At 31.8% G+C, this 27,218-nt stretch overlaps 1 pseudogene; it reads left to right on the top strand.

Annotated features, from left to right (window-relative positions):
- The first annotated feature begins 265 nt into the window (after positions 1-265).
- LOC126058422 (olfactory receptor 2AK2-like) lies at positions 266-26,814 on the top strand (annotated as a pseudogene).
- The last annotated feature ends 404 nt before the right edge of the window (positions 26,815-27,218 follow it).

The raw sequence follows: 27,218 nt of genomic DNA, 5'->3' as shown, positions 1-27,218 counted from the left end.
CACTGGGACAGCAGGCACGTACCTCTTTTTCACTTACACTAGGTTATCAGTAGGCAAAGCACCCTTCCTCAGCATCTATGGCCCCTCTCTGTATGTGGTCATTCAGAGAAATCTCTTCATTCTACCCCTGACACACATCACAAGTATGAGGGGCCTGAGAGAGAGCCTGGAGATGAAACGGGGGAGGCTTCTGGATGTACCGCTTCCCCGTGGATAGAGAATAGCAAGTAGTCTCTCTGGAAGGTCTTAGCTTCTGTTGATTGACATGGGCAATACAGTGGGGGTGGACACTGGCCAGGTGGAACTTGTGGGCAGATGCAACCTCTCCAGCGACAAAGAATTCTGCTGCTGCTTTGTGTGGTGAAAACCTCCCCCCGCAAACTGGGATGGGCAGAGAACATTGACCCACAGCTTCCAGTGGCCTCTCCTGGGACTAAAGATCCCAACCTGGTCTCAGCGTCGTCACCCTCTAAGCACACACCTTTCCTCCATACATAAGCCTGCCTTTCTCTGTCAGTGCATTATCCTACTAGGAAAAAAAGCATGTCTCTCAGAAAGGGCGATGCCAGGGAAATCGAGGAGACACTGCCATTTTCCAAATTTTTGCTGTCTCTATGTCCCTGCCTCTGGTGGAAGGCTTCGTATGTGGCCGGGCTCCGAAGGCAAGGGCTAAATCCTGGCAGCCTGGGCCCCAGCATTCCAGTGGCTTATGGATGTGGGGACATGGATGACCCATTTGCCGCATTTAGAAAATCAACATTCAGTATAGAACATAGAGTATGGAATAGAGAATATAGAAAATATAGAATATAGAAGAATATAGAATATTGAACATAGAATATAGAATGTAGAATACAAAACACACATTATGAAATAAAGTATAAATTATACAGAACATAGAATATATATTATAGAATATAGAAGAAAATAGAATATAGAGTGTAAAATAGAGAATACACAATATAGAAGAATATAGGACAAATGGAGAATATGGAGTATAGAATATAGAAAAATATAGTATGTAAAAAGATAGAATATGGAAGAACATAGACTATAGAATACAGAATATAGAGGAATTTAAAATATAGAATGTAGAATATGGAATATAAAATATGCAATATAGAATATGAAAGAATATTGTATGAAGACAAATATGGAATATAGAACATCGAATATAGAATACAGAGTATGGAATAGAGAATATACAAAAATAGAGAATGTAGAAAAACATCGAAGAACACAGATCACAGAATATAGAGACTTTAAAATATAGAATATGATACAGAGAACACTGAAGATACAATACAGAATATAAACGAACTTTGAAAATAGAAGAATATAGTGTATAGAAGATTTGGAATAAAGAAGAGTATAGAATATATGTTATAGAAGAACACAGCATAAAGAATACAGAATATAGAAGAAAATAGAATATAAATTCAGAATATAGAATACAGAAGAATATAATATGTACAATGTAGAATAGCGATTATAGAATGCAAACTATAGAATGAAGAATATAGGAGAATATAAATTACAGAATACAGAAGATAATAAATTATACAATATACATGATTATGGAAAATACAATGTAGAATGTAAAATGTAGAATATAGGAGAAAATGGAATACAGAATATACAAGAATATGGAATGTTGAATATAGTGTCAAGAATATGGAATATAAAATACACAAAAATATAGTATATGTAAAATATAGAAAAAAGAAGATTGAATATAGAACAGAATACAGAAAAATCTAGAATATAGAATCTAGAAGAATATAGACTGTAGAATTTAGAATACAGAATGTAGAATATAGAAGAGTTCAGAATATAGAACGTAGAATATACAGTATAGAATACAGAATATGGAATATACAACCCAGACTATGGAAAACCATAGAAATAGAATATAAAAGAATATAGAACATAGAAGAATATAGAATATAAAATATAGAGTATAGAAGAATTTAGAACATAGAATATAGAATATGGACTATAGAATACAGACGAATATAGTATATAGAATATAGAACATAGAAGATACAATACAGAATATAAAAGAAAAAAGAATATACATTATAGAAGAATATAGAATATGGAAAATATGAGAATGTAGAATATAATTATAGAAGAATATAGAATGTTGAAAAATATAGAATACAGAATATAGGAAAACATAGAGCATAAATTTAGAATATAGAAGATACAGATGTATGAATGCAGAATATAGAAGAATAAAGAATATAGATGACAGACTACAGACTATAGAAGATAGAACGCAGAAGAAAACAGAATATTGACAAATATAGGGTATAGGATATACACTACTGAAGAATACAGAATACAGAAAGTAGAAGAATATAGATTACAAACTATAGAAGAATGTAGAATAGAGAATACGGAATAGACTATAAAAAAGAATATTAGATTACAGAAGAATATAGAGATTAGAAGGCAGAATATACAATAAAAATATAGAAGAATACAGAATTCAGAAAAATTTAGAACATAAAATGTAGAATATAGAAAAAATAGAATATAAAATGTAGAATGGAGAACATGGAATATGGAATAGGGTATAGAGAAGAATAAAGAATATTGAAAAATCTAAAATATAGAATGTAGACTGCAGAATATTGAATATAGAATTTAGAATGTACAATATAGAATACAGCAGATAGAAGAATATAGATTATAAGTGAAGAATATAGAATAAGAATGTAGAAGAGTATAGAATGCAGAACATAGAAGAATACAGAATGCAGAATGTAGAATACAGAATAAGGAATATAGAATGTAGAATACAGAAGAATATAGTATATAAAAATATAGAATATAGAACATTGACTATGGAATATAGAATACAGAGTATGAAATAGAGAATATAGAAAAAATATAGAATAGAGATAAATATAGACTATAGAATAGAATATGTACAAAGTAGAATTTAGAATATAGAACATAGAATACAGAGGAATAGAGATTATAGAATATAGAAGATTCTGGAATATAGAATGTAGAATTAAATACAGAATATAGGAGATGGAATATAAGAGAATATAGAATGCAGAATATAGTATACAGAATATGCAATATGGAATATAGAATACGGAAAATTATAAAATATATACACTATAGAAAAAAATTGAATATAGAATACAGACAATGGAACATAGAAAAATACAGAAAATGTAGAATGTAAAATACAGAATATACAATATAGAAGAATATACGATACAGACTATGGAAGAATATAGAGTATAGAATGTAGAATACAGAATACAGAAAATTATATAGAAAAGTATATAATATAGAAAAAGAACACTGAATATGCAACACAGAGTATGGAATATAGAATATAGAAGAACATAGAATATAGAATGTAGAATACAAAATATAGAATATGAAATAAAGCATAAAGAACACAGAATATAGAACAATATAGATTAAAGAATATAGAAGATAATGGAATATAGAATATAAAATGCAGAATATACAATATAGAAGAATACAGAATATAGACGAATATAGAATATAGAAGGAAGAATGAAGAATATGGAATATAGAATACAGAAAAATATAGTATGTAGAAAAATATAGAAGAATATGGAAGAAAAAAGAATACAGAACATAGAATATGGAAGAATTTAAAATATACAATGCAGAAAGTAGAATATGAAATGTGCAATATAGAATATAGAGGAATATTGTATGTAGAAAAATATAGAATATAGAACATCGAATATAGACTAGAGTATGGAATATAGAACATACAAAAATATAGAATACAGAGGAACATCGATTATAGAATGTAAAGAATTTCAAATATAGAATATGGAACATAGAACACTGAAGATAGAATACAGAATATAAAAGACTTTGAAAATAGAAGAATATAGTGTATAGAGGATTTGGAATAAATAAGGATATAGAATATACATTATAGAAGAATATAGCATAGATAACAGAATATAGAAGAACATAGAATATATGTTTAGAATATAGAATACAGAAGAATATAAAATGTACAATGTGAAATACAGATTACAGAATGCAAAATATAAAATGAAGAATATAGGAGAATATAGATTATAGAATATTATAAATTATACAATACAGAAGATTATGGAATATAGAATGTAGAATGTAAAATACAGAATGTAGGAGAATATGGAATACGGAATATAGAAGAACATAGAATGTTGAATATAGTATCAAGAATATGGAATATAGAATACACAAAAATATAGTATATGTAAAAATATAGAAAATGGAAGATTGAATATAGAACATAGCATACAGAAGAATATAGAATACAGAATGTAGAATATATAAGATTTTAGAATATAGAATGTAGAATATACTTTATGGAATATAGAATACAGAAGAATATAGTATAGAGAAAAATATAGAATATACAACATAGAACATCAAATATAGAATGGAGAGTATGGAATATAAAAAAAGGAAAATATAGAATATAGAAGAACATAGAATTTAGAATGTGGAATATAGAATACAGAGGAATTTGGAATATAGTATACAATACAGGGTATTAATAGAGAATATAGAAAAGTATAGAATAGAGATAAATATAGAATATAGAATAGAGTATGTACAAAGTACAATACAGAATATAGAGTATAAAATATAGAATAAAGAACACAGAATATAGAAGATTCTGGAATATAGAATATAGAAGATGGAATATAAGAGAATATAGAATGTAGAATATATAGTTTATAGAATATGCAATATGGAATATAGAATACTGAAATTATAAAAAATATAGACTATAGGAAAAAACATTGAATATAGAATACAGACAGTGGAATATAGAAAAATATAGAATGTAGAATATAGAATGTAGAATACAGAATATAAAATATAGAATAAAAAACACATAGAGAATATACATTATAGAATATAGAAGATTATGGAATATAGAATGTACAATGTAAAATACAGAATATACAATATAGAACAATATATGGTACAGACTATAGAAGAATAGAGTATAGAATGTAGAATATAGAATACAGAAAATTATACAGAAAAATATAGAATATAGAAAAAGAACATTGAATATAGAACACAGAGTATAGAATATAGAAAAAATAGAATATAGAAGAACATACAATGGAGAATACAAAATATAGAATATGAAATAAAGCATAAAGAACACAGAATATAGAATATAGATTATAGAATATAGAAATAATGGAATATAGAATGTAAAATACAGAATCTACAACATAGAAGAATATAGAATTCAGAATATAGAATAATATAAAATATAGAAGGAAGAATGTAGAATATGGAATGTAGAATACAGAAAATTATAGTATATAGAAAAATACAGAATATGGAAGAACATAGAATAAAGAATTTAGAATGTAGAATACAGAACATAGAATATGGAAGAATTTAAAATATACAATGTAGAATATAGAATATGGAATATAGAAGAATACTGTATGTAGAAAAATATAGAATATAGAATACAGAGTATGGGATATAGGATATACAAAAATATAGAATATAGAAGAACATAGATTATAGAATATAGAGAATTTAAAATATAGAATATGGAACACAGAACTCTGAAGATAGAATACAGAATACAAAAGAACTTTGAAAATAGAAGAATATAGTGTATTCTATATTTTACATTCTACATTCCATAATTTTCTATATTCTATAATCTGTATTTTACAGTCTTTATTCTATATTTTATATTCTATTTCTGTATTCTACATTCTACTTTCTATATTCTAAATTCTGTATTACATGTTCTTGTATAATCTATATTCTGTATTGTTTAGTCTTCTACTGTGTATATTCTTCTATAATGTATATTCTATATTCTTCTGTATTCTATATTCTAATTCTTCTATTCTTACATATTGTGTATTCTACATTCTACTATATTCTTTTTCTTGTATTTTCTATAGCCTTCTCTATATTCTTCTATATTCTAAATTTATATTCAATATTCTTCTATATTCTGTATTCTATATTCTTCTGTAATGTATATTCTATAATCCATATTCTTGTTTATATTCTTCTGTATTCCATATTCTTGTATATTCTATATTCTACTATTTTCTATATTCCTTTACATTCTGTATTCTATCTTCTGTGTTCTGTGTTCTATGTTCAGTTTTCTTCTATGTACTATTTCCTTCTATATTCCATATTCTATATTCTAAATTCTTCTATATTCTATATTCCACATTCTAAATTCTATGTTCTATATTCTATATTTTCCTATATCCTATAAACCATAGTCTCTATTCTATATTCGATGTTCTATGTTCTATATTCTATATTTTTCTCTATGCTATATTCTTCTGTATTCTATATTCCATATTGTATAGACTACATTTTAAAATCTTCTATATTCTACATTCTATATTAAACATTTGCAATTTTTCTATATTCTATATTTTTCTATATTCAATCTTCTATTTTCTATATATTTAATATACTATATTTTTGTGTATTCTATATTCCATATTCTTTATACTGTATTCAACATTCTATATTCTTGCCTGCGGGACTCTCTGTTCGGGCCTGTTCTCGCCTGCAGGCCTCTCCATTAGGGCCTATTGTTGCCTGCGGGGCTCCTCTATTCAGCCCTATTCTTGCGGGAATCTCCGTTCGGGCCTATTCTGGCCTGGGAGACTCTCCAGGTGGGCCTATTCTTGCCTGCGGGACTCTGTTCAGGCCTATCCTGGCCTGCGGGACTCTCCGTTCGGGCCTATTCTCGCCTGCGGGGCTCCTCTATCCGGGCCTATTCTTGCCTGCGGGACTCTGTTTGGGCCTATTCTTGCTTGCAGGGCTCCTCTATTTGGGCCTATTCTTGCATTCGGGAATCTCCGTTCGGGCCTATCCTGGCCTGCGGGACTCTCCGTTCGGGCCTATTCTCGCCTGCAGGACCTTCCGTTCCGGCCCATTCATGTCTGTGGGACACTCTGTTCGGTCCTATTCTTGCCTGTGGGATCATTCATTCGGGCCTATTCTTGCCTCCAGGACTCTCCTTTAGGGCCTATTCTTGCCTGCGGGACTTTCCGTTCCGGACTATTCTTACCTGCCAAAGTCTCTCTTCGGGCCTAATCTTGCCTACAGGAGCATCTCTTCGTTCCTCCTCTTGCCTGCGGTTGTTCTTCTATTTGGGCCTGCTCGTGCCTACGGAGCTCCGTTATTCAGGCCTGTTTGAGCCTGCGGGGCTCCGTTATTCAGGCCTGTACGTGCGTGCGGGGCTCCGCTATTTGGCGTGTCCGTGCGTGCGGGGCTCCGCTATTTGGCGTGTCCGTGCGTGCGGGGCTCCGCTCTTCGGGCCTGCTCGTGCCTGCGGAGCTCCGGTATTCGTGCATGGCAGGTTCCCCTATTCCCCGTGTTCGTACGTGCGGGGCTCTGCTATTCGGTCATGTTCTTGCCTGCGGGGCTCTTCTATTCGGGTCTATTCTTGCCTTCCAGACTCTGTTCGGGCCTATTCTTGGCTACGGGAATCTCCCTTCAGGCCTGTTCTCACCTGCAGGCCTCTCCGTTAGGGCCTATTCTTGCCTGCGGGACTCTGTTCGGGCCTGTTCTTGCCTGCGGGGCTCCACTATTCAGGCCTAGTCTTGCCCGCGGGACTGTGTAAGGGCCTTTTCTTGCCTGCCTGATTCCCAGTTCGGGACTATTCTTGCCTGCGAGACTCTCCTTTCAGGCTTCCTCTTGTCTGCGGGGCTCCTCTATTCCGGCCTCTTTGTGCCTGTGGAGCTCCATTATTGAGGCCTTTTCCTGCGTGCGGGGTTCCGCTATTTGGGCCTGTTCTTGCCTGTGGGGCTCCTCTATTAGGGGATATTCTTGCCTGCGGGACTCTCAGTTTGGGCCTATTCTTGCCTGCCGGACTCTCCATTCGGGCCTATACTTGCTTGCAGAACTCTCCGTTCGGGCCTGTTCTTCCCTGTGGGACTCTCTGTTCCGGCCTATTCATGCCTGCGGGGCTCTCCTTTCGAGACTATTCTTGTCTGCGGGACTCTCCGTTGGGGCCTGCGGGACTCTCCTTTCGGGCTTCTCCTCACCTGCGGGGCTCCGCTATTCGGGCCTGCTCGTGCGTGCGGGCTACCCTATAGGACTATAAAAAATACGATACAGGATATAAATTATAGAAGAACATAGAATACAGAATTTGGAATATAGAAAATAGAATGTAGAATAAAAGAAAAGAATGTAGAATATAAAATATAAAATGAAGAGTATTGATTATGGATTATAAAAAAATAGAATATAGAAAATTATGAAATGTAGAATGTAAAATACAGAAGAATATAGAATGCATACTATAGAAGAACACAGAATATAGAATATGGAACATAGGATATACCATACAGAAAAACAGTATATAGAAAGATAAAGAATATTGAACATAGAACTTTAAATATACAATATAAAATACAGAGAATGGAATATAGAACCTAGATTATGTAAGAATATAGAAATAGAATATAAAAGAATATAGAATTTAGAATGTAGAGTATAGAATATAAAATATAGAATATAGAAGAATTTAGAACGTAGAATATAGAATATGGACTATAGAATTTAGAGGAATATAGTATATAGAAGAACACAGAAGATACAATACAGAATATAAAAGAAAAAAGAATACAGAAAAATATAGAGTATAGAAGAATAAGGAATATGGAAAATAGGAGAATGTAGAATATAATTATAGAAGAATGTAGAATATTGAAAAATATAGAATACAGAATATAGGAAAACATAGAGCATAAATTTAGAAGATATAGGATATAGAATGCAGAATATAGAAGAATAAAGAATATAGATGACAGACTACAAAATATAGAAGATAGAATGTAGAAGAAAATAGAATATTGACAAACGGAATATAGGGTATAAGATATACAATATTGAAGAATAGAGAATAAAGTAGAAAAATACAGATGACAAAATATAGAAGAATAGAGAATATAAGAGAATAGATTACAGAGGAATATAGAATATAGAGATTAGAAGGTAGAATATACATAAAAATATAGAATATAGAATTCAGAAAAAATTTAGAATATAAAATGCAGAATATAGAATATAGAAGAAAATGGAATGGAGAATGGAGAACATAGAATATGGAATAGGGAATAGAGAAGAATAAAGCATATTGAAAAATTTAGAATATAGAATGTAGACTAGAATATTGAATATAGAATTTAGAATGTACAATATGGAATATAGCAGGTAGAAGAATATAGATTACAACAGAAGAATATAGAATGTAGAATAAGAATGTAGAAGAGTATAGAATACAGAACATAGAAGAATATAAAATGCAGGATGTAGAATATAGCGTATGGAATATAGAATGTAGAATACAGAAGAATATAGGATATAAAAAATATAGAACATCGAATATGGAACATAGAATACAGAGTATGGAATAGAGAATATAGAAAAATATAGAATAGACTTAAAGAATGTAGAATAGAGTATGTACAAAGTAGAATAAAGAACAATACAGAAGGATATAGATTATAGAATATAGAATTAAATATAGAATATAGAAGATGGAATATAAGAAAATATAGAATGTAGAATATACAGAATATGCAATATGGAATATAGAGTACAGAAAATTATAAAAAATATAGAATATAGAAAACAACATTGAATATAGAATACAGACAATGGAATATAGAAAAAGAATTTAGAATACAGAATGTAGAATATAAAATACAGAACAAAAATACATAATATAGAGAATATACATTATACAATATAGAAGATTATGGAATATAGAATGTAGAATGTAAAATACACAATTTACAATATAGAAAAATATATGATACAGACTATAGAAAAATATAGAGTAAAGAATGAAAAATATAAAGACTGAAAAATATAGAATACAGAAAATTGTATAGAAAAATACAGAATATAGAAAAAGAACATTGAATACAGAACACAGTATGGAATATGTAATATAGAAAATATAGAATGTAGAATACAAAATATAGAATATAAAATAAAAGGTAAAGAACACAGAATATAGATTATAGACTATAGAAGATAATGGAATATAGAATATAGAATTTAAAATACAGACTACAATATAGAAGAATATAGAATACAGAATATAGTAGAATATAGAATATAGAAGGAAGAATATGGAAGAGAGAATACAGAAAAATATAGTATATAGAAAAATATAGACTAGAAGTATATGGAAGAATATAGAATTAAGAAAGTGGAATATAGAATACAGAGCATAGAATATGGAAGAATTTAAGATATACAATGCAGAATGTAGAATATGGAATATGAAATATAGAAGAATAGTGTATGTGGAAAAACGTAGAATATAGAACATCAAACATAGAATACAGAGTATGGAATATAGAATATACAAAAATATAGAATATAGAAGAACATAGATTATAGAATATAAAAAAAATAGAATTTAAAATATAGAATATGGAACATAGAACACGGAAGATAGAATACAGAATATAAAAGAACTTTGTAAACAGAACGATATAGTGTATAGAGGATTTGGAATAAAGAAGAATATAGCATAAAGAATACAGGATATAGAAGAAAACAGAATATAAATTTAGAATATAGAATGCAGAAGAATATAAAATGTACAATGTAGAATACAGATTACACAATGCAAAGTATACAGTGAAGAATACAGGAAAGTATAGAATATAGAAGATTATAAATCATACAATATAGAAAATAATGGAATATAGAATGTACAATGTAAAATATAGAATATAGGAGAACATAGAATACGGAATATAGAAGAATATAGAATATACAAGGGTATGGAAAATACAAGAAAAAATATAGTAGAATGTAGAATACAGAATATTGAAGAATACAGAATATGGAATAGAGAATATAGAAGAATTAGGATATAGAATACAGAAGAATACAGAATATACATTATAGAAGAATGTACACAGTAGAAAACTATACAAGAAAGAATATAGATTACTGAAGAACATAGAATACAGAATTTAGAATATAGAATGTAGACTACAGAATATAAAATATAGAATAAAGACTATAGAATACAGATTGTAGAATACAAAGAATTATGGAATGTAGAATGTAAAATATAAAAGAATACAGAATTTAAAAGAATACAGAATGTAGTCTATAGAATATGGAACATAGAATATACCACACAGAAAAATACAGTATATATAAAAATAAAGAATATAGAACATAGAACTTTGAATATACAATATAGAATACAGAGTATGGAATATAGAACCTAGAATATGTGAAAATATAGAAAGAGAATATAAAAGAATATAGAACATAGGAGAATATAGAATTTAGAATGTAGAATATAAAGTACAGAATATAGAATATAGAAGAATTTAGAAAGTAGAACATAGAATATAGAGGAATATAGTATATAAAAGAACATAGGACATAGAAAATACAATGCAGAATATAAAAGAAAAAAGAATATAGAGTATAGAAGAATATGGAATATGGACAATAGGAGAATGTAGAGTATAATTACAGAAGAATATAGAAAACTGACAAACAGAATACAGAATATAGGAAAATATAGAGCAAAAATTTAGAATATAGAAGATATAGGATACAGAATGCAGAATATAGAAGAATACAGAATATAGATGACAGACTACAGAAAATAGAAGATAGAACGTAGAAGAAAATAGAATACGGAGAAATGGAATATAAGGTATCGGATATATACTATTGAACAATATAGAATAAAGAAAGTAGAAGAATATAGATTACAGACTATAGAAGAACATAGAATATAGAATGTAGAATAGAGAATATGGAATAGAGAATACAAGAGAATGTTAGATTACAGAAGAATATAGAATATAGAGATTAGAAGGTAGAATAAACACTAAAAAATATAGAATATAGAAGAATATAGAATTCAGAAAAATTTAGAAAATGTAGAATATAGAAGAAAATGAAATATAGAATGTAGAATAGAGAATATAGAATGTGGAATAGAGTATAGAGAAGAAAAAGAATATTACAAAATTTAGAATATAGAATGTAGACTGTAGAATATTTAATATACAATTCAGAATGTACAATACAGAATATAGCAGATAGAAGAATATAGATTATAAGAGAAGAATATAGAATGTAGAATAAGAATGTAGAAGAGTATAGAATACAGAACATAGACTATAGAATATAGAATGCAGAATGTAGAATATGGAATATATAATATAGAATACAGAAGAATATAGTATATAAAAAATATTGACTATATATTTTTTTATAGAACATAGAATATAGAACACAGAATATAGAATATGTGATATAGAATACAGGGTATGGAATAGAGAATATAGAAAAATATAAAATAGAGATCGTATGTACAAAGTAGAATACAAAATATAGAATAAAGAACATAGAATATAGAAGAATATAGATTATAGAATATTGAAGATTCTGGAATATAGAATGTAGAATTAAATATAGAAGATAGGATATAAGAATATAGAATGTAGACTAGAGTATACAGAATATGCAATATGGAATATAGAATACAGAAAATTATTAAAAAATATAGACTATAGAAAAAATGAATATAGAATACAATCAATGGAATATAGAAAATATAGAATTTAGAAAATAGAATGTAGAATACAGAATATAAAATATACAATAAAAATACATAATATAGAGAATATACATTATACAGTATAGAAGATTATGGAATATAGAATGTAGAATGCAAAATACAGAATATACAATATAGAACAATATATGATACAGACTATAGAAGAATATAGAATACAGAATATAGAATACAGAAAATTATAGAATATAGAAAAAGAACATTGAATACAGAACACAGGATGGAATATATAATATAGAAGAATATAGAATGTAGAATACAAAATATAGAATATAAATAAAGCATAAAGAACACAGAATATAGAAGAATATAGATTATAGAATATAGAAGATAATGGAAGAAGAACATAGAATGTAAAACAGAATATACACTATAGAAGAATATAGAATACAGAATATAGAAGAATGTAGAATATAGAAGGAAGAATGTAGACTATGGAATATAGAATACAGAAAAATATAGTATGTAGAATATAGAAGAATATGGAAGAACATAGAATACAGAATTTAGAATGTAGAATACAGAATATAGAGCATAGAATATGGAAGAATTTAAAATATACAATGTAGAATATGGAATATGAAATACAGAATATAGAAGAATATTGTATGTAGAAAAATATAGAATATAGAACATCGAATATAGAATGCAGAGTATGGAATATAGAATATACAAAAATATAGAATATAGAAGAACATAGATTATAGAAAATAGAGAATTTGAAATATAGAATATGGAACATAGAACACTGAAGATAGAATACAGAATGTAAAAGAACTTTGAAAATAGAATATAGTGTATTCTTCTATATTTTACATTCCACATTCCATAATTTTCTGTATTTTATAATCTGTATTCTATAGTCTTTATTCTACATTTTATATTGTGTATTCTACATTCTACTTTCTATATTCTAAATTCTGTACTATATGCTCTTGTATAATCTATATTCTGTATTGTATAGTCTACTGTGTATATTCTTCTATAATGTATATTGTATATTCTTCTGTATTCTATATTCTAATTCTAAACATCCCCACATAACCCTGCTCACCTGGAACCATTGATGAGAGTTTCCAGACAACTCATCTGGGGACCAACAACCCAGATACCCCAAACCCAACCACCCTGCAATCAGCAGAGCACACAGACAGCACCCAACCCCAAAACTAGGAAGATCACCCACTGCACCCACAGCCAGGGTCCAGCTGGACAGACAAACACACCACCTCAACAGAAACACCACCTATATCCTCAACAGCCCCACAAGAGACCCACACTCACATGCAGTCATTCCTCCACCAACCCTGAGAAAGGTAGTGAGAGCATCAAAATGGCAAAATTAGAGACCAGAGCAAAACACAGGGCCAGCCTACTTGGATATATCAAAACAAAACAAAATTTCAGGGTTCAACAAACACACAGTAAATAAATAGATATAATAATTTCTTGATGCTTCGGAAACAACAGACAATATCAAATCACAAAAAGAAGCAGGATAGGATGGAGTCAGCAAGTGACTGAAATAAAGAACAAAAAAACTGCCGGGGGTAAGAAACAGCCTGTGAAAACACAGGCAAAACCAAGAAAAATATAGACAAAATCGAGGAAGGCACTGACAAAATGAAAGAAAGCAACAAACAAACAAAAAACCCATTGTTGTCAAGTTGTTTACAACTCATAAAAGCAATAAGGAATTCAGGAAAACAATATAAAAACGAAACAACTAGAAACCATACAAAAACATCAACTAGAAAGCCAAAAGATTAAGAATAAAATTTCAGAAACAGACAACTCAAAAGAAGGATATAGGACCAGAATTGAAGCAATGGAAGACAGACTGGTGAAATTAAAGAAAAATCCCTTGATACCAATTTGTTTGAGGAAAAATCAGAAAAAAGAATGAAGAAATCCTAATAATTATGTGGGACACTATCAAGAGGAAAAACTTGCATATGATAAGAGATCCAATGGGCGGGGGGTGGGGGTGCAATGCAAAACACAGAGACAATTGTCAAAGTAATCCTGGCAGAAAACTTCGCTATCTATCATCATGAAAGACAAGAAGATACTCATCCAAGAAGCGCAATGAACCCCATACAGGATAGAGCCCAAAGAAAGTCACCAAGACTTATAAACAAACTTGCAAAAAAAAAAAGGACCAAAGACAAACAAAGAATCCTGAGATCAGCTAAGGAAAAATAAAGTCACCTATCTAAAAAGGGGAACCAATAAAACTAATCTCCAACTATGTAGCTAAAACTACGTAGGCAAGAAGACAGTGGGAAGACCTATATAAAAGGTCGAAAGCAAAAAAAAACAAAAAAAACCCAGTCAGCAATTCTATATTCAGTAAAACTGTCTCTCATATACAGTGGCAACATTAGAATATTTCCAGATAAGCAGAAATTAAGGGAATTTGTAAAAACCAGACCAAACTTACAAGAAATATTAAAGAGAGTCCTTCGAATAGAGAACCAAAAACATTAAACAATAATCTGATATTTGGACGCAGGACAGACCACCCAGATACCAACCCAAATAAAGAATTTTAAAAATAAAACAAAGCTAAAAGGCTAAAAACAGGGAACCAAAGACATCAATATGTAAACGATGACATCAAAACAAAACAGAGGGAATGAATGGTGTAGTTATAGAACTTTCATATGGAGAGGAAGCCAAAGCGATATCAATAAATAAAAGACTGTTTTAAACTTAGGAAGATAATGGTAAATTTCAAGGTAACGACATAGAGGAGGCCTGGTGGTGCATTGGTTAAGTGCTCGGCTGCTAACCAAAATGTCATTGCACTGAAAGTCTTAACTAAAGAAATCTAGTAAGAGAAAGAAAGGACATCCAAAGTGGAAAGAAGAAGCAAAATTTTCCCTATACACAGATGAAATGAACCTATACATAGAAAACTCCAAGAATTCCACAAAAAAACTACTGGAACTAATAGAAGGAGTCAGCAAAGTAGCAGGGTACAATATCATATTAGTTGGATTCCTCTACATCAACAAAGAGAACTTCAAAAAGTAAATCACAAAAAGAATGCCATTTATAATAGCCCCCCAAATGATAAAATACTTGGGAATAAATCTAACCAGGGATATAAAAGACCTATACAAAGAAAACTACAAAATGCTACTGCAAGAAACCAAGAGACCTATATAATTGGAAGAAAAAAAAAATGCTCATGGATAGGAAGACTCAACATCATGAAAATGTCAATACTACCTGAAGTGATCTACAAATATAATGCAAGACCGATCCAAATTGCAACAGCATTCTTTAATGAGATGGAAACACTAATCACCAATCCAATGTGAAAAGGAAAGAGGCCTTGGATAAGTTAAGTGCTACTAAAGAAGAACAAGGTAGAAAGAAGGCCTCGCACTACTGAATCTCAGAACCTACTATACAGGCATGGCAATCAACACAGACTGGTATTTGTACAATGACAAACACATAGACCGATGGAACAGAATTTAGAACACAGATGTAAATCCATCCAGCTATGGGCCGCTGATTTTTGACGAAGGGCCAAATTTTGTTAAATTGGGAAAAGACAGTCTCTAACAAATGGCACTGGCAAAACTGAATGTCCGTCTGTAGAAAAAATGAATCAGGACCCATACTTCACATCATAAACAAAAACTAACTCAAAATGGATCAAGGACCTAAATGTAAAACCTAAAACAATAAGGATTTCATTTTACTTGTTTCAGCAATCAGCATCCATGGAAGCAGCAGCGGGCAAATCTGCTACAAAAGACCTCCTTAAAGTGTTAAAAAGCAAGGACGTCACCTTGAAGACTAAGGTGCCCCTGACCCAAGCAATGAAAGCTGGATGATGAGTAAGGAAGACTGAAGAAAAATTGGCATCTGTTGGTGAAGAATATTGAATATATCATGATGTGCCAAAATAAGGAACAGATCTGCCTTGGAAGAAGTACAGCCAGAATGCTCCTTAGAAGCAAGAATGGTGAGACTTCATCTCGTATACTTTGGGCATGTTGTCAGGAAGGATCAGTCTCTGGAGAAGGACATCATCCTTGGGAAAGAATAGGGTCAGTGAAAAAGAGGAAGGCCCTCAACAAGATGGACTGACATGGTGGCTGCAACAACGGGCTCACGTATAGCAATGATCGTGAGGATGGCACAGGATCGGGCAGTGTTTCCTTTTGTTGTGCATAGGGTGGCTATGAGTCGGAAATGACTCGAGCGCACCTAGAAAAACAACAACAACAATAACAATAAGGAGATAGAAATTATAACAAAGTACCGAATACAAATTAACATTAATCTTTCTCAAACTCTTGCAAAAGAAAATAGTAGGGAACACTTTGTAACTGATTCTACAATGACATAATCACCCTGATACCAAAGCCAAAAAAACCCACGATATCCCTTGTGAATATGAATGCAAATCTCCAACAGAGTACTAACAAACCAAATCCAGCAGCAAAATACTAGCAAACCAAACAGCAGCATATTGAAAAGACTATAAACCACATCCCAGTGGAACTTATCCCACAAATGCAAGAGTTGTTAAGCATAAATATCAATTAATTAATAAAATGAAGGAAAAATGACTTGATTAATGAATGCAGAAACTTCATTTGACAAAATCCAAGACCCTTTCATAATAAAATCACTCAACAAACTAGAAATGTAAGGAAACTACATGTATCTGATTAAGGACACTTATGAAACACCCACAGCTAACATCGCACGCATTGGTGAAAGACTACAAGTTTTCCCCTAACATCAGGAACAAGACAAGGATGCCTGATTTCATAACTCTTCTTCTACATTTTCCTGGAAATACTAGACAGAAAAGTTAGGCTAAAATTTTTTTTAAAGGCATTTGAATTTGGAAAGAAGTAAAATTTTTCCTATTCAAGATGACAAGATCTTATACATAGAATATCCTAAGGAATTCTCTCTCTTTCTCTCTCTCTCTCCCTCACATACACACACCCACAAATATACAATACAAATAAAAAACAAAAAGAAACTATTAGATTTAATATACAAATTCAACAGAATGGCAGGATATCAGATCAACACACAAAAATACAGTTCTGGAAAGCCAAACTTGTTATTATTTATCTGTTTATTTATCTATTTATCCATCTATTTATTGATTTGTTGATATAGCTATCTCTTTATCTACTTATTCATCCATTCATTCATATGTCTGTCTTTCTATATGCCTGTCCATCCATCCATCCATCCATCCATCCATCCATCCATCCATCCATCCATCCATCCATCCATCCATCCATCCATCCATCCATCCATCCATCCATCCATCCATCCATCCATCCAGCCATCCATCCAGCCATCCATCCAGCCATCCATCCAGCCATCCATCCAGCCATCCATCCAGCCATCCATCCATCCATCCATCCATCCATCCATCCATCCATCCATCCATCCATCCATCCATCCATCCATCCATCCATCCATCCATCCATCCATCCATCCATCCATCCATCCATCCATCCATCCATCCATCCATCCATCCATCCATCCATCCATCCATCCATCCATCCATCCATCCATCCATCCATCCATCCATCCATCCATGCATGTGTTCATTCATTTATTTATCCCTCTCTATTTGTTTACTTATTACGCTTTTGAGCTTCACATTTCTTCAACACCAAACTTCAAATTGACCTGGATTTTAAGGGAAAAAAGATGTCAATGACTTCTTAATTATGCCTATGGGAAAAATTGATTCACTTGATTGGTTTTCTTCGTGACACGTTTGCTTTAAATCTACTTTAAATTACTTCTCATTAAGCTTGATCCAAAAAAATTGGATGATTTTTTTTTTTTCCTTATTTGCATGAGTTTAAAGAGCTTAAATTTGGAGGAAAAGAGACTTAATGATTCTCTCTTGGTTCACTATTTGGGCCCAAGCACCCATGTGTATAGACTCAGTGCTTCTCAGGTGGTGGCAAAAACATTCATTTGCCCTGTGTTGGCTATTAGGTAGGAAGGTTGCCCCTGGCTGGAAGGAGGTCAACCCTCAACAGTGATCATGTCATTGAGAGAGTCTTTGAACCTGAGCAGAGAGAGCAACTATATTTATAGAGTTTATTTAAGCAATTCTCAGTGCAGAGAGTTTGTTCTATTTTTGTTTGTTGAGTTTTTAGTAGAACCATGTAACACAGGGGTGTAGAAAGCTGCTAAAAGGATTTGTGTCTGTGTTTGAGAAAAGCAGTGCAGGCAATGCTTCCATCCCTGAATCTTAGTTTATGTGAAATAATAATCAAAAAAGCAGTAAAAACAGCAGCATCAATAATAATCATCATTAAAGCTGTTGAGTGTTTGCAGCATGCTGGACAATGTTGTAAGTTGTTTGCATGTGTTAACTAATTTACTTTTTAATAAACAATATTAGTGGTAGATGCTATTACCAGTAACACTTGAAAGTTAATAATTAATATCTGAATCAAGAGAGCAAATACCTTCTTACCTGTCCAGGACCCTTCCAAGATCATATTGATTTTATATTTTCATTTCTGTTTTCTGGTTCTAAAATCAAGTGCCAAAAACTGTACAAGTTTTACATTATTCAAAATTTATAAATGTCACCTTGATATTGTAGGTATATTTCCAGCAGTGAACAAAAGTGAGGCAAGTGTTGACCATTCCTAGGACTCAATTCTTCAGTTAAACTCTGAGATTGGTTTCCAGAATGCTTATGTTTTATCCTATGACTGACTCAATGGTTGTTTGACGACTGGAGTTTCTTTGTAAGGTGTTTTAGAGAATAAGATAAAATATTTCAAATTAAGGAATAATTATGTTATAATTATTATAAATTATAATTTATAAATTATAAAATAACATAATTGAGGAAAAATGAAGATTAGAGCTTACTGATGTGACTTCCATCTCTGTGTGTGATAGAGTTAACCTATGTATTTTCTCTCTAAACTCTGACCTACATCACCTTTCTTCTTAAGTTATTGCACTTTTCTTTTTCCTACTTGAGCACAGCAGCTGTCTTATGTCATCCCATGGAATTAGGTAAGAGAATTGGCTGGTTAAAATCCCACTTCGCTTTAATTTTTCCAGATTAAATGTATCTCATTCAAATAGAACAAATTTAAGTGGGCATCATGCCAAAATCTAAATTCCTGTCTATGAACTTGGAGACATTTAAACCTTAGGGGCTGAAACATTTATATTGGATCTGTGGACTTCCAGAAAGCTGAGTCTCTTACTTCTATGGTCAAGCCAACTTGTTTATTTTGAGAATAAAATTATTTCAGTATTTAACATAATATCTCCTACATTATATAATTCTCAGTATTGCATGCATATTTTGTACAGAAAAAAATCAAATTAAATATTAGTTCGTTACTAATTACGTGGAGTCTAAATCTACACGCATATTTTTAAGGTAAAATAGAGTTAACTGGTTTTTCTTTTTTTAACATTCAGTTAAGATCAGTTATTTGATTTGTTTTTCACTTGAACAAATATATTTTGAGCCTTGACCCTTTGTTCTTTTTTTTTTTCTCCCAGGAGTGTAGACACCAGGCCTCATAAAATATCACCTACAATTTCTACAATGTGCTTAATTGTGGGCTAGAGACCTAGTTCCCCCAGAAGGCCTCTGAGAAACAAAATATGAATTCCACCATGATTAGGCAGTCAGCCCATTTCTATCAAGAGGTTGAAAGCCTCATATAAGGATGAGAAAATGAGTTTGAACATTTCTTTTTTTATCAAAATTTTTCATGGTAAATGATTGAAGGCTTATTGTCTGAAGCAAAAAAAAAATAAAAACAAAGGCAATCTTGCATACTCGTAGTGTGGTAACAGTTCCTGAAATGTGTTTCAGATTAGAGGTTTCTACAGTTTTGGATTCCTTTTCAAATCTATTTCTCTGCCACCCCGTAGAGGTGCCAAATAAAGTAGCTTAATTATTCATAATATATGCAGTTTGTCTCTGTGACTCTTTGATATATATAACCAACAAACAATATAATTTAACTTAAAACTTTGTGAAAGACGGACTTGCTGTGAGTATGTAACACTATCCCCAAGTGGGGTGACAGGGAAATCTATTTAATTTTGCAGACCCCTTCCCCAGCTTCTTACCTAATGTTTTATTTCAAATAAAATTTCCTGGGAAAATGAAACATATCTCTATATGAGACACTATATATCTCAACTGAAATAAGTTTTAAAATTAATCACTTTATATCTGGAAAAGAATGTGGATGTCTACACATCTAATGAAGAAGAATGTGCTTTTCAATGCAGTAGCTTGTTCTTCAGTTTTAAAAACATGACCCGCTGGATGTGAGCAGTCTCCTTCATAACAACAACCATTCAAATCTCAAATAGCTGTTTTAGGCCACTAATTACTCTGAATTTAACCTAAAATATTACAATACCTTGGAGACTTTACTACAATTCATATCAAAAAGATCAATATACAACTAATCTCAGGGACACTATTTAAAGGAATGTGTTTTATTTGATAAATTATGCAGAGTGGATTGTATTTTTTTTTTTTGCACATTCATTTCCTTGATTTGCTTGATATCTGGGCTGCCCAAATTATTCAGATTACATTTGAACGATTTCTGCAAAAATGAGTATCAAGGTAAGTTATGTGAGATTGATTTGACCATACATTGAATTGAAATTTTCTTGGGGCGGCAATCACAGAGGAGCAAGGTGAGAGACATTTCTTGGGAAGGTGAGATAAGGGTTAGGGTTTGAAGGTCCAATGCAACCCCTACTGGGCAGCAAGGCCCTGCAGCTATCACTCATAGTCTTGATTGGGGTAGTAAAAACATTTCTTTCTTATTTTTGCCTTACCACTTTACATTATGCTTAGGACATAGTCATGTTCAGGAATATTATTAGAAACGTGAAAGGTTGTAAACTATGTAAAGTATTTCAAGCAATACAAACACCTGTTGAGAAACTTATGCAGTGGTATTAAAATATTTTGTAAATTGTTTTATTTTTAGTGAAATATATATGCTTATATGCATATGTATATATGTGTGTATATAATGTGTAACTGTCTAGTTTTCATAATCAATTTTGAATACATGTACATTATCTCAACAAGTTGATGTTTTTAGTTCCTTTCTCCATTTTCATCATGTGCCCTTCATTTCAAATTTCTCCTGTATGTTTAGTGTATTTCTATAAATTACACAAGAAAAATTCCTAATATGAATCTGTTAGTTAAAAAAAAAAAGCGGTTTCCATCAAGTCTATTCTGACTCAAAGCCACCCTGTAGGACAGAGCAGAACTGCCCAGTATGGCTTCCAAGGAGCCGCTGGTGGAATCGAGCTGCAAACCTTTTGGTAAGCAGCCCTAACTCAACGACTGCGACAGGTATGAAAATGATCAAAGGTCGTGAGAAATGATTAGCAAGTTTTGAAAAGATCTACTGTGTTTTACCAAAACTATGCTACTGCATATCTGATAACGTTGCTCACAACATTTTTGGCCTAATAATTTAATAAAGTTGTTTTGTTTAACTAGGTTTTAATATTTTTGGATTATTTCTTTATTTTAAGCCTTCTATTTCATTTTCGATGTATCACTTATTTGTATATTTTTTTCTGCTTAGTCGGCTCTTTTCATTTTTATTATTAATTTTTGGTAAATTGGATTTTATTTGTGATATTAAAATTTTTTATTTGTTCTAAGAATTCAATTTGGGTTCTTGTTTAGATTTATAATACTTTACATGAAATTTTTGGGGGTAAAAACTACAAAATCAAAATAATGACCCCCACCTGGTGAAATGAGCATTGCAATAGATTGGAAATTGTTGCCAGTGTTCCCATTTTCTTTTTTTTTAAATAAATTTTTCCTTCCATATATATGTTTATATTACTTTGTCATTCAAAAATTTATACACAATTTTTTTCATGGCATTGGCTGCAATCCCTATTGTGTCAGCACTCTCCCCCTTTCCACCCCACATTCCCACATTCCATTTGTCCAGTTTTCCTGTCCCTTCCTGCCTTCTCTTCTCTGTTTTTTGGCAGGTGTAGCCCATTTGATGTCATATACTGTTCGTTTTATAGGCCTGTCTTACTTTGGCTGAAAGGTAAACTTCAGGGGTGGCTTCAGTTCTGAGTTAGAAGGATCTCCAGGGGCCATAGTCTCCAGGGTTCTCTGCTCTGACTGGGATTACAACAGAAAATCCTGGACAGAGTGGGAGAAAATGAAGAACAGACGATCAAATTCACAAAAAGAACAGACTTCCCTACATATTTTATTGAAGGAGCCCTGGCTGTGCAGTGGTTAAGCACTGGGTTTTAACCCAAAGGTCAGGGGTTGGAACCTACCTACCAGGAACTTCAAGGAAGAAAGATGTGGCAGTCTGTTTCCATAAAGATTAACCCACTGCCATCCAGTAGATTCCAACTCATAGTGACCCTATAGGACAAAGTAGGTTTCAAAGGCAGTAAATCTTTACAGGAGCAGACTGCCACATCTTTCTCCCTCAAAGCACCTAGTAGGATCACACCACCAACTCTTCTGTTATCAACCAAACACATAACCACAGCACAAACAGGGCTCCTTCTGTACTGATTGTAGCTTTAGAAATCCTATGGTGCAGCTCTGTTCTGCCCGGGGGTCACTATGAATTGGAATTGACTCCAAGGCAATGGGCAGAGTATATAATTTATTGATGATATATAGTCATATAATAATTACATAACTTCTATAAACCCACTGCCAGGGAGTCAATTGCAACTCATAGTGACCTTATAGAACAGAGTAGAACTGCCCCACAGGGTTTTCAAGGCTGTAAATCTTTACAGGAGCAGACTGCCACATCTTTCTCCTCCTGTTCAGCAGCTGGTGGGTTCCAACTACCACCTGCCTTTCAGTTACCAGCTCAGTGCTATAATCACTACACCAGAATCAAGACTCCTGATAACTTCTACAGCTATTGTATTCTTACTTTCCTGTTTTTCTATCACGCCCAATTATCATGCTATTTTATCACGTTTATATCCATAAAATTTTACATGTTGTATTTCCTCCTCTTCATTCTCTTATCGACATTTTTTTTTATTTTTATTTTTAACTTGATCATTTTCTTTCAGATTTTTATTAAAAAATTGCTTCATGGTCTGAAATATATAACCTATCTTGAAATCTAGATTGTATTTACATCAATTGGTTTACAGTGAACTAGCTTGCAATGACATTTATTTTGTCCTTTCAGTTATGTGTGTTTGCATTTGGTATTTTTAAAACATAAACCGTTTTTTCGATAACCATATTTAAATAATATTTTATTGTCATTGAGTATTGTTATTACTAAGGTGAAAAATTTTAAGAATATTAAAAATATAATGTATTAGAATATTGCTAACTGTAAATTATAATTTATACAATTTATCGAACACTTTTAGCAAGTTAAGTGTTTTTCATTTATTAGGTTTTCAAAAACAGTAAAGCTTTTAAATAGAAAAAAAATTTTTCTTTTTTGGGTTGTTATTTTTATTTGTCATATTCTATTTCATGGGTTAGAACATTCAAAAAAATCATAATGTTGTTAGAATAAGTCTTTGTTTTTTTCTGAATTATACAAACATCCATCATTATTTTATATCACTGTGTTTGCTGTTTTAGAGAAAAGCACTGTTCTTTGAGAAAGGCCTATGATGAAGAATGACGGTTCAATAGGATCAAAGCTTTTTAGAATATAGGAAATGTGTGTAGTATATTTCCTATATAACTTAGTGATATGATTATTTATAGTCAAATGTGCCTCAGTTTATACCAACTTGGCTGATTATAGATAACGTTAAAAACAAAATTTCTACAAGATTAGATTTGTATATGAACCCATAAGTTTAAATTGCAATTTATGAATGGGAAGTTTCAGACAAGAGCTTTCTAATTCATGAATAGCAACTACAGGTTATGAGTTCTTATACAAATTTAATTTTGTAAAAATTTTGTTTTTAACAGTTCTGGTGATGGGGATGGGATTAATGGAACGTTTTGAACAAGGTTAAACTCAGCAGGCAAGTTTTAATTGGTTAACTCACATTTTGGCTTCTGGGAAGTCAGGCATTTGCAGAAACTAGACTTAGGTTTGGTTTGCTGATGTGGGGCTTAGCCTAAGTGACTGCACCTTGAACCAAGTATAGTCACGTCAACAATAAATAAAACTTTATGATAGATCATTGAATTCTATATGCTAGAATTGTATTTATATTTGCAGGTATGTGTAATCAACAGTTGGTATTGTCAATTTTCTTATTTGTCACACTTTGTATTAAAGCTGACTAGTTTTTACTGAAAATAATTTTAATTTCTCAACTTTGTTGAGCAATATTTGTAATAACAATTATCTAAAACTTTCAAATTTTAATGGGGCATCAATACCTTTTGACTCCATATCTCAACTGAGGAGCAAGTAATAACATTTTACTAACTGACATTTCGTCCAAGTGCAGTTTAAATGTAAATTTCCCCTATTAATATAAAAGGACCAAGTCAAATTCAAAATGCCATTCTTGACATGTTCCTTGAGTTAAACTTAGATTAATAATTGCTAATATAACATTTTAATGTTTCTTTCTCCAGCCCTTCTTAAAGGTCTTGCATATTTGTTTTTTGCCTGGGCAACAAATTTCCACATACAATTACAGACATTATAGAAATAACCACCAATTCATTTGTAAGAGTTGTAGTATTCCTGACATACAAATGGTAACATAACATTTATTACAACCTATAGCCAATATAATTTCAAAATTGAGAAATGGAGAAAAATGCTTTTTGTAAGAATATTATATCATATTTGAACATCACTGTCCTGTTTAATTATTTAAATGAATGGAGTGAAAGATTTTTTTTTTTCTCATACCAAGTAAGCACATCTCCAATCTCTCATCTTGAAGGTATTTAAAAGGGGAGAAAAAACTCATGTTGGCAAATCATCTAAATGTTTATTTCCAGATAATATTTTTATTCTGTAAGAAGTAAAAAAAAAAAAAAATTATCATTTTTTTTTTTTTTTTCAAATTGGCCATTGCTCAACAGACACAGATTCAGTGTATAGAGACAGGGGGAGAAATAGTCACCTAAAGTGATTCAAGGAAATTCTACTGCATTTAATAATCATTTTGTTTTCTTCTGAAGGACATTCAATGTTGTTTACATTGAATTTTCAGATATTGTCTGCTTTATTTTTATCTATGAAGACAGAAAATCAAACTTTTGGAGCAGAATTTATACTTTCCAATATGGCCAAATGAACACCGTCCTCTTCGTTACCATTGCGGGCCTCTTCTCAGTGACTTTGATGGGGAATATCATACTGATCCACCTCATCCGACTGGACACTCCGCTCCACACTCCCATGTACTTCCTCCTCAGTCAGCTCTCCTTCATTGACATGATGTACATCTCCACCACGATACCCAAGATGGCAGCAAACTTCCTGTCAAATGATAAGACTGTTACTTCTTTAGACTGTAAGATTCAAACCTTTGTGGTTTTGACCCTTGGTGGAACTGAAGCTCTTCGTCTTGGTTTCATGTCTTATGATAGATATGTAGCGATCTGTCACCCTTTACATTATCCTGTGCTCATGAGCAAGATGATCTGTTTGTCCATGGTCACATGTGCATGGGCCAGTAGTTCTATCAATGCTTTAATACATACATTGCATGTATTTCAACTTCCATTCTGTACATCTCGGATCATTAACCACTTTTTCTGTGAAGTTCCATCTCTAATGCCTTTGGTGTGTCAGGAGACCTCCCAGTATGAGTATACTGTCCTCTTTAGTGGCCTTATCATTCTGCTACTACCATTCATGGCCATTCTGGCTTCCTATGCCTGAGTGCTTATTGTGGTGTACCAGATGAGCTCAGGTAAAGGGCAGACAAAAGCCATCTCCACGTGTTCCTCTCATCTGATTGTGGCAAGCCTATTCTATGGGGCTACTCTCTCCACCTATACAAGACCACACACCTTGCATTACCCTGAGGAAGATAAAGTGGTGGCAGTATTTTACAGTATCATTACACCTCTTCTGAACCCATTTATCTACAGTCTGAGGAATAAGGAGGTCATGGGGGCTAGGAAAGGACTTTTGGGAAAATAGATATTTGTACAGAAAATATGACTTTAGGAACCCTTTATAGTTTGAGACTGAAAAACATGATTTGATTAGCCTACTGTCTAGAGAGATGTAAGCTCAAAGAAATGTTTACAAAATAAATAATTAGACAAATGTCTTCATTTTTCCTCTTTTCAGAAATAACTAAATCATTACTATTGGAACTGGATTGATTTACAATGTATAAGCAAGAGAATGGTTGCCATTATCTATGTCGTTTATCTTCTAAAGCAGTAGATTTAGGACCCATAAACACAATACTCCTATGTCACAGCAAATATTTTTTCTTCTTTAATTTGCTGAAATAAAATGCATAGAAAATATAATTTATTTCAAAATGCATAATATCTAGATAATATATATGATGACCAAACTGTAGTATAGAGCAG

The sequence above is a fragment of the Elephas maximus genome, chromosome 14 (genome assembly GCF_024166365.1).
Source record: "Elephas maximus indicus isolate mEleMax1 chromosome 14, mEleMax1 primary haplotype, whole genome shotgun sequence".
In the NCBI taxonomy this organism is placed as follows: Eukaryota; Metazoa; Chordata; class Mammalia; order Proboscidea; family Elephantidae; genus Elephas; species Elephas maximus.
This window is presented reverse-complemented; position numbering and strand designations above follow the sequence as displayed.